The sequence below is a fragment of the Carcharhinus amblyrhynchos genome, chromosome 8, assembly GCF_965287045.1.
Source record: "Carcharhinus amblyrhynchos chromosome 8, sCarAmb.v2.hapA, whole genome shotgun sequence".
In the NCBI taxonomy this organism is placed as follows: domain Eukaryota; kingdom Metazoa; phylum Chordata; class Chondrichthyes; order Carcharhiniformes; family Carcharhinidae; genus Carcharhinus; species Carcharhinus amblyrhynchos.
Window position 1 is genome coordinate 72,629,281 of NC_137331.1, and position 13,282 is coordinate 72,642,562.

The following is a 13,282-nucleotide window of genomic DNA, read 5'->3' on the forward strand; positions in this document are numbered from 1 at the left end:
TGTACCTGATTTGCTGTAATTAACTATAACTGCTGAGCTGTTTCTCTGTAACCTCAGAACTGCTCCAGTCAATCTGACCGTGGAGCATTCTCCTTGTGCACAAGTAATTAAAGACCTTGCATTGGATGCATGGTATCCAGCACTGTTTGTGTAAAGAGTTGACTGAGTGCCTTTAAATTGCTGTTACCCAAGAGAACGCTGATAGGACCCCTGCTGTTTGAAATATATGTAAATGACTTGGAAGGAAGCATAGCTGGTCTGATTAGCAAGTTTGCGGATGATACTAAGATTGGCAGAGTTGCAGATAGTGATGAAGATTGACAGAGAACACAGCAGGACAAGGCTGGAAAATTGGGCAGCGAAATGGCAGATGGAATTTAATCTGGACAAATATGAGCTGATGCATTTTGATAGATCCAATTCAGGTGGGAGCTATAAAGTAAATGGCAGAACCATCAAGAGCATAGACACAGAAATCTGGGAGTACAGCTCCATAGATCCTTAAAAGTGGCAGCACAGGTGGAAAAGATGATGAAGAAAGTATATGGCATGCTTGCCTTAATCGGACAGAGCATTGAATATAAAAGTTGGCAAATTATGTTACATTTGTGTAAAATGTTGGGTTAGGCCATATTTGGAATACTGTGTCCAATCCTGGTCATGACACTACCAGAAGGATGTGGAGGCTTTGGAGAGGGTATGGAAAAGTTCCACCAGGATGTTGCCTGGTATGGAGGGTATTAGCTATGAGGAGAGATTGAATATATTGGAATTGTTCTCCCTGGAAAGACGAAGGCTGAGGGGCGACCTGATAGAAGTTTATAAAAATATGAGAGATATTGATGGATGAACAGATGGAAGCTTTTTCCAAGGGCAAAAATGACAATTACAAGGGGGAACAAGTTCAAGATAAGCAGGGAAAGGTTCAGTGGAGATGTGCGAGGGAAGTTTTTTTACACAGGGAGGTGGGGGCCTGGAATGCACTGCCAATTGAGGTGGTTGAGGCAATTACATTTGCCGTATTTAAGACTTATCTTGATAGACAAATGAACAAACATGGAATAGAAGGATATAAGCAGTTGGTCTAGATAGATGATCGGCTGAGGATTGGAGGGACAAAGGAGCAGTTCCTGTGCTGTAGTGCTCTTTGTTCTTTGTTCGTATTCTTTGAGAAGGTTAGGATGAGACAAGGGAAAGCAAGAAGTCCGTCGGTGCTCATCAACATCTTGCACATCATGCCAGATAGTAGGTTGAAGGCAGGCTAGGAGTCAAGAAGGGGCATAAGGCTAGAAACTACTGTCATCCTGTGTTTTCAGTAACACAGGAAGCCAGACTATGCTGAAACCTGGCCAATGATAAGGAGAACCATTTCCCCCCATAGGGCTCAAGAAGTGCAGATGTTCTTTTTCCTCATTGGTACTGAGCTGCTCTTGGCAATGAGTGCCCCAATCCTGCAAGAGTGAGAGCAGAATGTCAGTGATTGTGTATTTGGGTCATGTGCCTGTCACAGCTGAATAGTTGGAGCTACGCACGAGCAGTACAACTGGTTGTGAGGTTGGCATCCTTGGAATATGTGTGAGGATGAGATGGATTATCTGGATATAATGCATGAAAGTCCTGAGTGCCACGATTTCTGATGTCTCATGATGATGCATTGAACAACATAAGTAGTTGGTGGAACAGTGAGTCTGAGATTCTTCAAAGATCTTTTCACTGAATTTGACAAATTGTGTGGTCATTAGGCATCTTGTGATACCACTGCCTGTTTCTTGGGGGGTGGAGGGGGGAGAAACTTTTTGGCTCCTTGGCTCCCTGCTTCCATTCACTCCAGGGGACTATCCCATTGCTTCCCTATGAAAACAAGTCCACCTGTATTTCTAAGGCCAAAGTGTCACATTCATAAATCTACCTTCCTCCATTTGTACAATTTCTAGATGCAAACATGTCATTTTAGCCAGTCACAGAATATTCCTTCTACTGAGTACAATTATATTTAAATCTGGAAGACTATCTTTAAGAGTTATAGGCAGGTGGCATTCATGCTGTCAGCCCATGTTGCTCAGTCTCCTGTTGAGCACTCAGGCAGCCTGCAGCACACACCCTGCTTGGACTGATACAACACCACATTTATGTGATAGGCTGGTCATGAACACCTGAGTTCCACACACACAAACGGTCCATAATGTGTTTTTAGCCCAAAGAATGGTAACTGTCTCACATAGGAGCAGAAAACATTTGTTGTGATAAGATCCAGTTACATATTAACTATCTATAAATTCATGTATAGATCTAAATCTTATTGATAAGACTTATAAAAGTGCAAGATATAGAATCATAGAATCCTTTAGTGCAGAAGGAGGCCACTTGGCCCAGTGAGTCTGCACCGACCACAATCCAACCCAGGTCCTATCCCCATAACCCCATGTATTTACCCTAGCTAGCCCCCCTGACAGTAAGGGGCAATTTAGCATGGCCAATCCACCTAACCCGCACATCTTTGGACTGTGGGAGGTACCCAGAACACCTGAAGGAAACCCATGCAGACACGGGGAGAATGTGCAAACTTCACACAGACTGTGACCCAAGTTAGGACTCAACTCCTGGACCCTGGCGCTGTGAGTCAGCAGTGCTAATCACTGTGTCACCATGCTGCCAAATATACACTGAAAATAATTACCAACACTGCCAGAAAATATGTTTAGACCTCCCTTGAGTGAAAATGGCTTAAGACTGACATACTTATAATATTAGAGTGCAGAGTCCATTATTTACTGCAAGCCCTGTTTTTTTTTAATGTGCTAATGTTAAATTTCAGCAATTGCCCAGAGTCTATGATAGGAATAGGGATGAAGCTATCAGCCATTATTGGTATGATGAAGTAAATCAGACAACAACTTCTGGCACTGAACATAAACAGTTCAATGCAGAAATCTCAAGGTTGAGGTTGCCTTAACCCCGTTCCTTCACAAGCATCACCATAAAGGTGCCTCCATGAAAGATTTTTGCATTGAAACACAGGAAGAGCATGAAGTTGTGAAAAAACATTAGGGCCAGTGCATTCATTCACATGTAAGTGATATGTCTTATTTATTACCAAACAACCTTTTTGTATCTAAATAATTAATTTTGTGTGTAGATTCTTGGTTCTTATTCTTTCAGAATTTTCAGAATCTAATTATTATTGGAGTTTAAAAATTTTTTTTCCTCTTTATCTCTCTCTTACTTCACTTTCTGCAATGTACATTTTTCTAACTTAAATTTTCTTAGTTAAACTCGGTGGCCCAGATATTGGCAAGGACATGTGTAGCCAGAGAGACAGATAGGGTTTCAGCTGGGTTTCCCTCACATAGTGAGATTAGGATGCTTTTGGTCGAGACTTCACTGCAAAACCTACTCCTCCACTCTAACACAATATTGGCCAACTCTTTATATATACACCTGTGTATAATTGATCAATACCCAACACCTGTTCACCATGTTTCCTTCAACGTGCTTCAGCAGAATCTATTAGATACTAACAGAGTCCTCTCTTTTCCTCAAATTGATATGAAAACAAAAAAATTATCCACAAGTAAAATACAAAATGATAATGCATGTTATTTTATCGTACATACTCCATATTCCTCCTCATTTCCCTCACCCTCCTCACCACAGCCTTGGAAGCAAAATAAAATTACAACATGAAGATGGCCATGTTTTCATAACCTATTGTAACATAAAATGTTCCTCTTCAATGATACTGACCAATTTTTTTAGACAAGCAATTCTTTCTTGAAAAAATCTGACAACTGGTGACTTACATCAAACAACCATTTTACTTGGTAATCTCCGACCTTTCCAACATCTTTTATATTTGCGAGATCAATCTTCAACCTCTCCACTGTAACACATTGTTGAATAAACATTCCTTCAGCGTGAATGATTATCTATATAGCATTCTGTAGGCATATTTTTCCCTGGTTGTCCCTGAAATGAGAGTTCCTTTAAAATACTCAATGAATATATAGCTTTATCTGTTGCTTCACCGGCACAATTGTCTCTGCAGCTGAGGTGCTTTTAACTACTTTCTTTCCTTTAATTCCCAGACTAATGGACAACATTTATCCTTTCTTTCCATTAAAAATATAGTGAATCTGCTGCATTCAAATAACCATCAAGAAGGTTAACATGTGAGGCATCACTAAAAATGACTCTTTCATCCCTTTTGTGTTACCAAATTCTGAAAATCAGAGTGTACATTTTTCTAAACTTAATTTCTTCGATATCTTGTTTGTTTTTAGCACTTCCTCGGAAGTAACATATTTCAGCATGATATTCAATTCTAATACATTCTAGTCTGGTTTACTTTGTGTGCATAACCAGTTTAATTACCCAGTTAAGCTTCTTAATTGACCTGCTTCTTCCTTGGTTGTGGAGTCTTCCTTTTATGAGAACATAAGAACATAAGAAATAGGAGCAGGAGTAGGCCAACTAGCCCTTTGAGCCTGCCCCGCCATTCAATAAGATCATGGCTGATCTGTCGTGGCTCAGTTCCACATTCCCGCCCTCTCCCCATAACCCTTAATCCCCTCTCTCATCAAAAACCCATCAACCCGCGTCTTAAAAATATTTAGCGAGGCAGCCTCCACCACTTCAACGGGCAGAGAATTCCAGAGATTCACCACCCTTTGAGTGAAGAAGTTCCTCCTCAACTCTGTTCTAAACCGCCCCCCCTTTATCTTGAGGCTATGCCCCCTAGTCCTACTATCCTTTCTGAGCGGGAAGAATCTCTCCACCTCTATCCTATCCATCCCATTCATCATCTTATACGTCTCAATGAGATCTCCCCTCATTCTTCTAAACTCTAACGAGTACAAGCCTAATCTATTCAGCCTCTCCTCATAGCTCAACCCCCTCAGCTCCGGCATCAGCCTAGTAAACCTCCTCTGCACTCCCTCCAAGGCTAAAATATCCTTGCGTAAGTACGGCGCCCAAAACTGCACACAGTACTCCAGCTGCGGCCTCACCAATGCCCTATACAGCCGCAGCAAGACCTCCCTACTTTTATATTCAATCCCCCTCGCGATGAAGGCCAGCATCCCATTCGCCTTCCTGACCACCTGCTGCCCCTGCAAGCTGGGTTTTTGCGACTCATGCACAAGGACCCCGAGGTCCCTCTGCACCGTCGCCTGCTGCAGTTTTTCTCCACGTAAGTAATAATCCTTCCTACCATTATTCCTACCAATCTGGCCTGATTTATCAGGATCCTATTTGCATTCTCTAAGTAAAACTATGGAGTCAGGGTTATTCACAACTTTGTCTGCTTAATGTTCAACCTTATATGCTTAAAAATTCCTGAAGCCCAACTTCCAATTTTGAATTCCTGAATAATTTTATCTATTACAAATTTCTCAAATTCTCCAGATCATTCGCTTAGGAACTCATCTATGTGCATTAAGAACATGCCTGCTAGTTTTCCTTTGTCGTATCTCCAGCTTCTTTAAGAGACTTTAAGAATTCTTCTCTTTGTAATTAGTTCCCTTGCAAAATGCCACTTTGGCGTCAATAGATATACATTCCCATAAATGTGTCACTAAAAGTGTTCAGAAAATCCTTAAACTTACTTCCTGCTCAAAATTCCTGGTCACCCAGTTGTTCCTCAGATCCCCAAACTACATGTCTGGCCTTAGCTTTATACATATAATCAGGAAGTACTTTCTCCACACATATCCATCCATAGAATAGCGCTGGCTGTGCCTTGTCTGACACCTTCATGTAAATACCAAACTCTCTCCAACTCTTTTTATTTTTCCCCTTTACTAATTTGCCATCTAACTTGTTAGTGGCCACTCAAGCTTCCCAGTTGAAGAGGCTGTTACTTATGTTGATTCTCATTCTGTTCTTTGATCCTTGATATGGTTAAACTGTGTCCACTACTAGATCTCCTGTCCCTATTGGAACTCCCACTACCTGACCTGTCTCTGCTGTAACTATTTTCAAGTTCTTGATCTTTTCTTTGGGCTGCAATCAGCATTCAGCCCACTATCTGAACATTCAGTATGTTTCCTGGCTTTCCATGTTTTTACTTCCTTTTGCCAATCCCTAAATTTAATATTCTGCCCTTCATCTTGTACACGCAGACCATTTTTGTGTTTTCCCGTAGCCTTTTATGTCCTTCCTACAATGGTGGATTCACTTCACTCACTAGTCCATTCTGGCAGATATGCCATCCTAGTTCCAACTTTGGGTATTTGATCTTTGTGATAAGGGGCCCTGTCTTAATTTTCACTATCACTTGGTCTACTCTGTTAGCCCATTATCTACCACAATCTATTGTTCGTACATTTCCAGCATATATGTGTACAAAGTGCATGGTGCATCTTCAGTTTCCATCATCAGTTCAGATCCATCAATGTATAATCAGTATCAGTAAGGCACATAGAAATATTTTAAGTTTGATTATATTTTGCCATCAGTGCCTATAACTTTTCCATGGCCTTTCTTTCTACTTGTTTCTTTTACGCCATGTCCCTAAGCTTAAAATTCATTTCTGATAGCCTGATTCAATACCTTAAAGCTCAGCTGTATCCCAAACAATCTGGAACATGTTTTTTACATGTAGTGCCCACACTTGAGCAATTGTCAATTTACAATTTGATAGGTCAGCTAAGATTTTTCAGAGCATTTAGTCAATTACAGCATGATTTCTTTCTCATATCCAATTGCTGAAGAACCATAAGACATAGGAGCAGAATTAGGCCACTCAGCCCATTGGGTGTGCTCCACCATTCGATCATGGATGATATTTTTCTCATTCCCATTCTGCTGCCTTTCCCCATAATCCCTGATCCCCTTATTAATCAAGAATCTATCTATCTTTGTCTTAAAGACACTCAATGACCTTGCCTCCACAGCCTTTTGCAGCAAAGAGTTCCACAGGTTCACCACTCTGGCTTAAGGAATTCCTCCTCATCTCTGTTTTCAAGGATCATCCCTTGAACCTGAGGTTGTGCCCTCTGGTTCTAATTTTTCCTACTAATGGAAACATCCTCTCCATGTCCACTCTATCTAGGTTTCACAGTATCCTGTAAGTTTCAATGAAATCCACTCTCCTCCTCCTAAACTCAAATGAGTACAGACCCAGAGTCCTCAACCATTCCCCATATGACAAGCTCTTCATTCCAGAGATCATTGTTGTGAACCTCCTCTGGACCCTTTCCAAGCCCAGTACATCCTTCCTTAGATACAGAGCCCAAAACTGCTCACAGTACTTAAAATGGAGTCTGACCAGAGCATAATACAGTCTCGAAAGTACATCACTGTTCTTGTATTCTATCCCTGTCGACATGAATGCTAACATTGCATTTGTCTTCCTAACTGCTGACTGAACCTGAATATAAACCTTAAGAAAATCTTGAATAAGGACTGCCAAGTCCCTTCTGTGTTTCTGATTTCCTAAACGTTTCCCCATTGGGAAAATAGTCTATGCCTCCATTCCTCCTTCCAAAGTGCATGACCTCACACTTTTCCACATTGTATTTCATTTGCCACTTCTTTGCCCACTCTCCTAACCTGTCCAAGTCCTTCTGCAGCCTGCCTGCTTCCTCAATACTACCTGTCCCTCTACATATCTTTGTATCATCTGCAAACTTTAGCGACAGTGCCTTCAGTTCAGGATTTTCTGTGCTGTGTGCATTGCTACAATATTCAGATTGAATATTTTTTGCTTGTCTCAGACTTTGAGGTCCATCACGAAGGTTTCATTATCGTCTCTTGCCAATGGAAGGCTTATCACTGGTTATGATGGCATTCTCCTGTATATTTTACAAATATCACATTTTTCACAAATATCCATGACAGGTCTAAAGTATTCGTCATCCAATATTCCTTCACTCTTGAACCAAACTTTCAACTTATAACCAGAGGGATGGTAAATTATCAATGTTGTTTGAAATAGTTTGCATCTTTCCTAAACCCTATCCCAGCTGTCATTAATACTTCTTTAACATTATGTCTTAGAGATGATAGGCCTTAAAGAAATACAATAATGTCCCCATTGTGTAAAGTGCAAATCTATAGATCTTCCAAAAACAATTCTTTATTGTGCTTCAAGAACAATTTAATTTGGGCCTTTTTCATTGAAGGCTTATTTAAGAGTAAAGGTACATCACTTAAAGCTGCATTAGTACTGATAGTGATTTATGCCTACTGTTTTGCACATTTCTATTCTTTTTAGTGACATAAACATCACTGAACCTGAAACAAGCAGAACTGTCATATTCTTTGACTTCTGTCTTCCTTACTTAAAGAACTCATAATAACCTTTTAGCCAGTGCACTCCACATACTATGAATGTTAATCCATGTTCTAGAACTGCACAATTGAATGAATCTGCCACTAGGATGTACTTCGTTGGACTGAAGCTTCAGGTGACCAATACAATTCCTTCTGATTAGTCAGTATTGACCTTCTCACCTTCCATACCTTCCATGTATTGTCTCAAAAACCTGTTTTTCATTTTTGGGCAATTCAATATATAATGACAAAGCACTTATAATAATGATGCACTTATTGACCACCCCTTGGTTTTTCTGGGGTTCACCTCCTCCCATAATTACCCAACATGTGCTGCCTGTTATACTTCCCAAAGGCATCTCTGTCTTCATTTTGTTCTTTGTAATTCTTCTTTCATAAGATGTTTGGGCTGATATTTGAATGGTATTGAAGTGCTGCTAACATTGCATCCTCCGTTTTCGATGTCACACCAAAGGGCCCATTTGCACCATTTAAGTGGCCAGAATTGAATGCTTTCCCAGAATTCTTCTTAAGGATTCAGATATTTGATCCATAAGCATTTCTTTCTTTTTTGAATCTCACTTTGGTTGAAACAAAGTACCTAGCCATGTTTGATATCCCAACACTGTCCAATAATTTAAAGGCAAGTACTGATTTCAGAATTTCCAAGTGGAATCGCTACAATCATGTTACAGACTTAACCTATGTCAATTCATCATTTCATTTTCCCGTTAATTAAAAGATTCCATGTCACAAAACAGTAGTGGAAAATCATCTCCTGTCACCTCACATATGTTTTCATCTTTGTTCAAAGAGTCTCCAAGTACAGTGTTCTCTCAAAAGAAATTAACTCAATATCTAACCTTCTGTCTGGAAGTAAATCTCCACCTCCAATCTTAACTTTCAGGCAACCATACTAACACATGATATGGAGTTTTAACTCCACAGTTTGTGATTTTTTTTGCCTTTGTTACAATCCACAACCTGGAAATCAGCCTGATTTGAAATAGTTGGCTTCCAGTTGTGTTGGGAGCATAATGGAACAGGCTAGCTGCAAGCAGAAACTCAAGCTGCTAGTGGCGGGTGGGGATAGGGATGGTGGGGATCTGACCCCCATCCCAAGAATTTATTTTGTGGATGGCCTGACTCAAGGGAACAAGGCATGTATGGCAAGCTGTGGAGGGAAGGAATCCTTCTAGCCCACAAGCAATGCTGCAAAGGCTTTGCTTTTTCTCTCAGATTGTCCTCCCCCTGACGATAGTGTTGGAGTTTACTATCAAGGACATTGTGTACTGCAGGATTAACATAATTGCCTTGTTACTGGTTCATTGCCAGGAACAATAAGGTGTCAATGTAATTATGCAGTTATATCCATTTGCTGCTATCCACTGATCTATTTACCTTTATTCTTTTCTGAGGTGGGTGTCACAATCGGGATGATGAAATGTACTTCTGATCGGTGGAACCCATTTCTGTTAGTTTTCTTCATCTTTCTTTATGCCTCTCCCACTTTTGGATTGGAAAATTGGTTAAATTAATAGATAATGGAATGATGTGTCGGCTGCAGAAAAATAAAATGATTCGTAATGTACATTGTTGTATGGAACATCACTATGCATGGTTAAAAAATGTGAAACACAAGTTTGACTCATTAGTTTGGTTGAAAAAAATGCAACTACTTTCACTTCCACCCAACTCCACAGCTTGCTCATTTCATCCTGTGCTGATATCCTTACCGATTACTTGGTTACCTCTAGGCTTGACTATTCCTGTGATCTCCTGGCCATCTCCCATCTTCTACACTCTAAGCTTAAGATCATCCAAAATGTTGTCCACATCCCAAATCACCAAGTTCAGTTCCGTCATCACTATGCTTGCAGAACCACATAAGTTCATTAACCTAGTACATCACATCAATTTTAAAATTCTCATCTGTTTTCAAATCTCTCCATGGCCTCACTTTCTCTCTCACTGTAATCTTCTCTAGCCCTATAAGCTTCTGAAGTCGCTGCATTTTTCCAACTTTAACTTTTTGCACATCACTGATTTTAACTACTTTAACACTGGCATCCATACCTTCAGCTACATAAACCCTCAGCTCTGAAGTTCCTTCCCCAAACTTCTGTTCTTCTCATTTAAGATGTTTCTTGAAACTCGATTCTTTGTCTTAGCTCTTTCTGTCCTATTAAAATTTTACTTTATAATGTTCCTGCAAAGCAGCTTCAGTTTACTCTGTTAAGGGTGCTATATAAATGCAAGTTTTTATTGATGGTCTTGTGTACCGAAGTTCTTACCTTTTGCAAAGTTGAAGTGCCACTTCATGCCAACAGTTTATGAATGATATTGAATATTACACACCATACTTCCACACAACCTTTTAGCAGAAGCTGACACATTTAATTTCTTGCTGATAACCAATTTTGTTGTAGTTTGAATTCATCAGCATGTCAAGTATAAAAGTGGCATGAATGTCAGCTGAGGCTGGATGTTTGACTTTAGGCTGTGTAAATTAGAATTGTAGGCTTTACTACCAGAACAAGTCGCCCAGATAACTGTTGAATTCCTGTTGTTTTTTTAAACGTGCACATTGGATTTTTCACCTCTGCTTTCTTTAAATGTTCCTTGTACTTTGTGATTTGTGTTTTGTACCTGACAATTTTCTTCTGCACAAAAAACTTTAATGTGATGTAAGCAGAGATTGCAGTAATTCCAACTTGCTGACTTCTTCCTCAGCTAATATGTTGCACTGAAGAATTACCTTGTTAATATTCTGCAGATACGTTTTTTGCTACCGATGTGTTTTCTGCAACAGGTGTTTAGAGTCACTAAGATTAGTTTTAACCTCTTGTTCCTTGATGTAAAGACATGTTTGATATAATAAATATTAAATTTTATTTCACTAAGATCATTTAAATTTGTTACAATTATAGGTTAATATCCTCTAACCTTTGGTTATTGATTGTTCATAGCTTTAAATTAAAACTTGATGATGAAAATGTTCATATACCATTTGGTTCTGCAATGTGAAGATGCTCTTAGAATATTGAGATAGTATAGTCTGGAAAATGTAGATTTTTTGTGGCAAAATCTAGAAATAGTTTTGATATCTTTTAAATAGTCTGTGATGCTAATTGCATCATGTAGACATTCTAAATTATATATTGGCTAGTTGAGAATAGTTACAAAACTATTACAAATTTTATAACTGACATTCAGAAAGCAAATGATGATCAAAAAGATCTGCAGTTATATGTATGCTAGTTTTTAAGTATGATACATTTTATATAAGGAATTAACATTTTTTTCAGTATAATAATGTTAACACTTATTGGCTTACCTTTACATTGCTTTTGATATTAAGTAAATTAAAGATTTTGTGAGATTTTGATTAATGATGTACATTTAGGATTGTAAGATTCACATTAGTTGCTTAAAATTTGTAATTAAAATATGGCATTTGAAAACATAATTGGCTTTAATATCATATATGGTTTTAATGCCTCCTTCAGAGAATAAAAATATAAACTAGAAATTTGCATGCTAAATAACAAACTTCATACACATAGTTGTTTAGTAATACAGAACTTAAGTATTGCTGGAAGAAAAGATCTTAAAGCTTTTTGGCTTGCACTTACCAGGATACTTCGCAAGAATAAAAGGGGAAAACAGTAACTTTATGGGAAGAGAATGCTGATTGGTGATTACAAAGAACACAATACACAAGGTTCTATTCTTTGTAGACAGAAAGAACAGGTACACGCATTGCGTCTGTTTTAGCTCGGCCTTTTGCCTACGATCAAGTATCCAATCAAGCCACAAATGGGGTGTAATGCCTCTCCTTGTCAGCTTGGATCTTGTATGTGTCTCTTTGAATTGGTTTCTGGAGCAAACAAGGAGATGGATTTGGGTCTACCCAGCCCACTCTATGCATTGACATTGTAACTTTAAGAATGGAGTAAAAACCTGTTATAGCTAAACAAAATAAGTGACAGCTCTTTGCTGATCTATTCTCCAAAGCAATGCCTTGACTAATCAGGGTCAAGTTGCCTGGTTTAAATTTCAGACAATGCCTGGCAGTTATCTGTCAGTCACCACAAACTGGTGTATTCTCCATGGCAACACCAATACTATTCAGAGTCCATTTGCCAAGCAATCAGCATTCTTTTCTTATACAATACATACTTTTGTTTTCCCTTTATGCTGGTATCCTTGTGAGGTGTTCTGATGGGTGCAAGACAAAAAGCTTGGACATGTCTCTTTTTCTTCAGCAGTACTCAGTTTTTATAACATATATGTTATGTGTTACTTATGAGTAGAACTTTCTTCATAGTATAAGATCTTCATAGAAGAGCTGTTTAGCTATGTGGAAATGTATATTAGGACTTAATATTTCAAAAACATAGCTACATTGCTCCATAAATCATTACAGATGTAGAAATAATTGCTAATAAAACATAAATAATTTATCTAATTATATTTTTCAATATTTCTTGAAGTTTTTATATTTCTAGTAAACAATCCTCAGAGCCATAGAATGGGAAACTGTATGTAATAAAGCTCCAGTAAGGGAAGAAGAACTAAGATGCAGCAAATGCTGGATTAATATCATGACCAATGTATCAGTTACGGGTTTCAGCAGTTGTGACCAAAATTCTGTCATACCCTATTGAACGACAGTTCTCTGAACACTCATATATTGGATCATGTGGAAGTATATATTCCTATAATGCAATATACCTGCATCATGCTCAGTAAATGAAAAATGCCATGAATGGCAAAGTCATGTATTTCTAAAAGGGAACTGTCACACACTAGTCAAGATCAGACTTCATAGTGGTGTAACGTCGCATTCTAATTATGTTCTATCGCAGAACGGTACTTTGCTCAAGAATAATCTCTTGCATTCAATTAACTATAGCTATTTATTGCTTTTTAAATTTTATATATATGTTAAAAGGGTCTGGCTTGAGAAGGGTTGCAGATATAAATGTTCATTCACTGAACCTGC

General features: G+C 38.7%; 1 protein-coding gene across 3 annotated transcripts in view; it reads left to right on the forward strand.

Moving 5' to 3' along the window:
• LOC145346677 (nucleolar protein 4-like) overlaps positions 1–13,282 on the forward strand; it is a 374,023-nt gene that overhangs the window by 309,901 nt on the left and 50,840 nt on the right. The gene's annotated exons all lie outside the window — the stretch shown is intronic.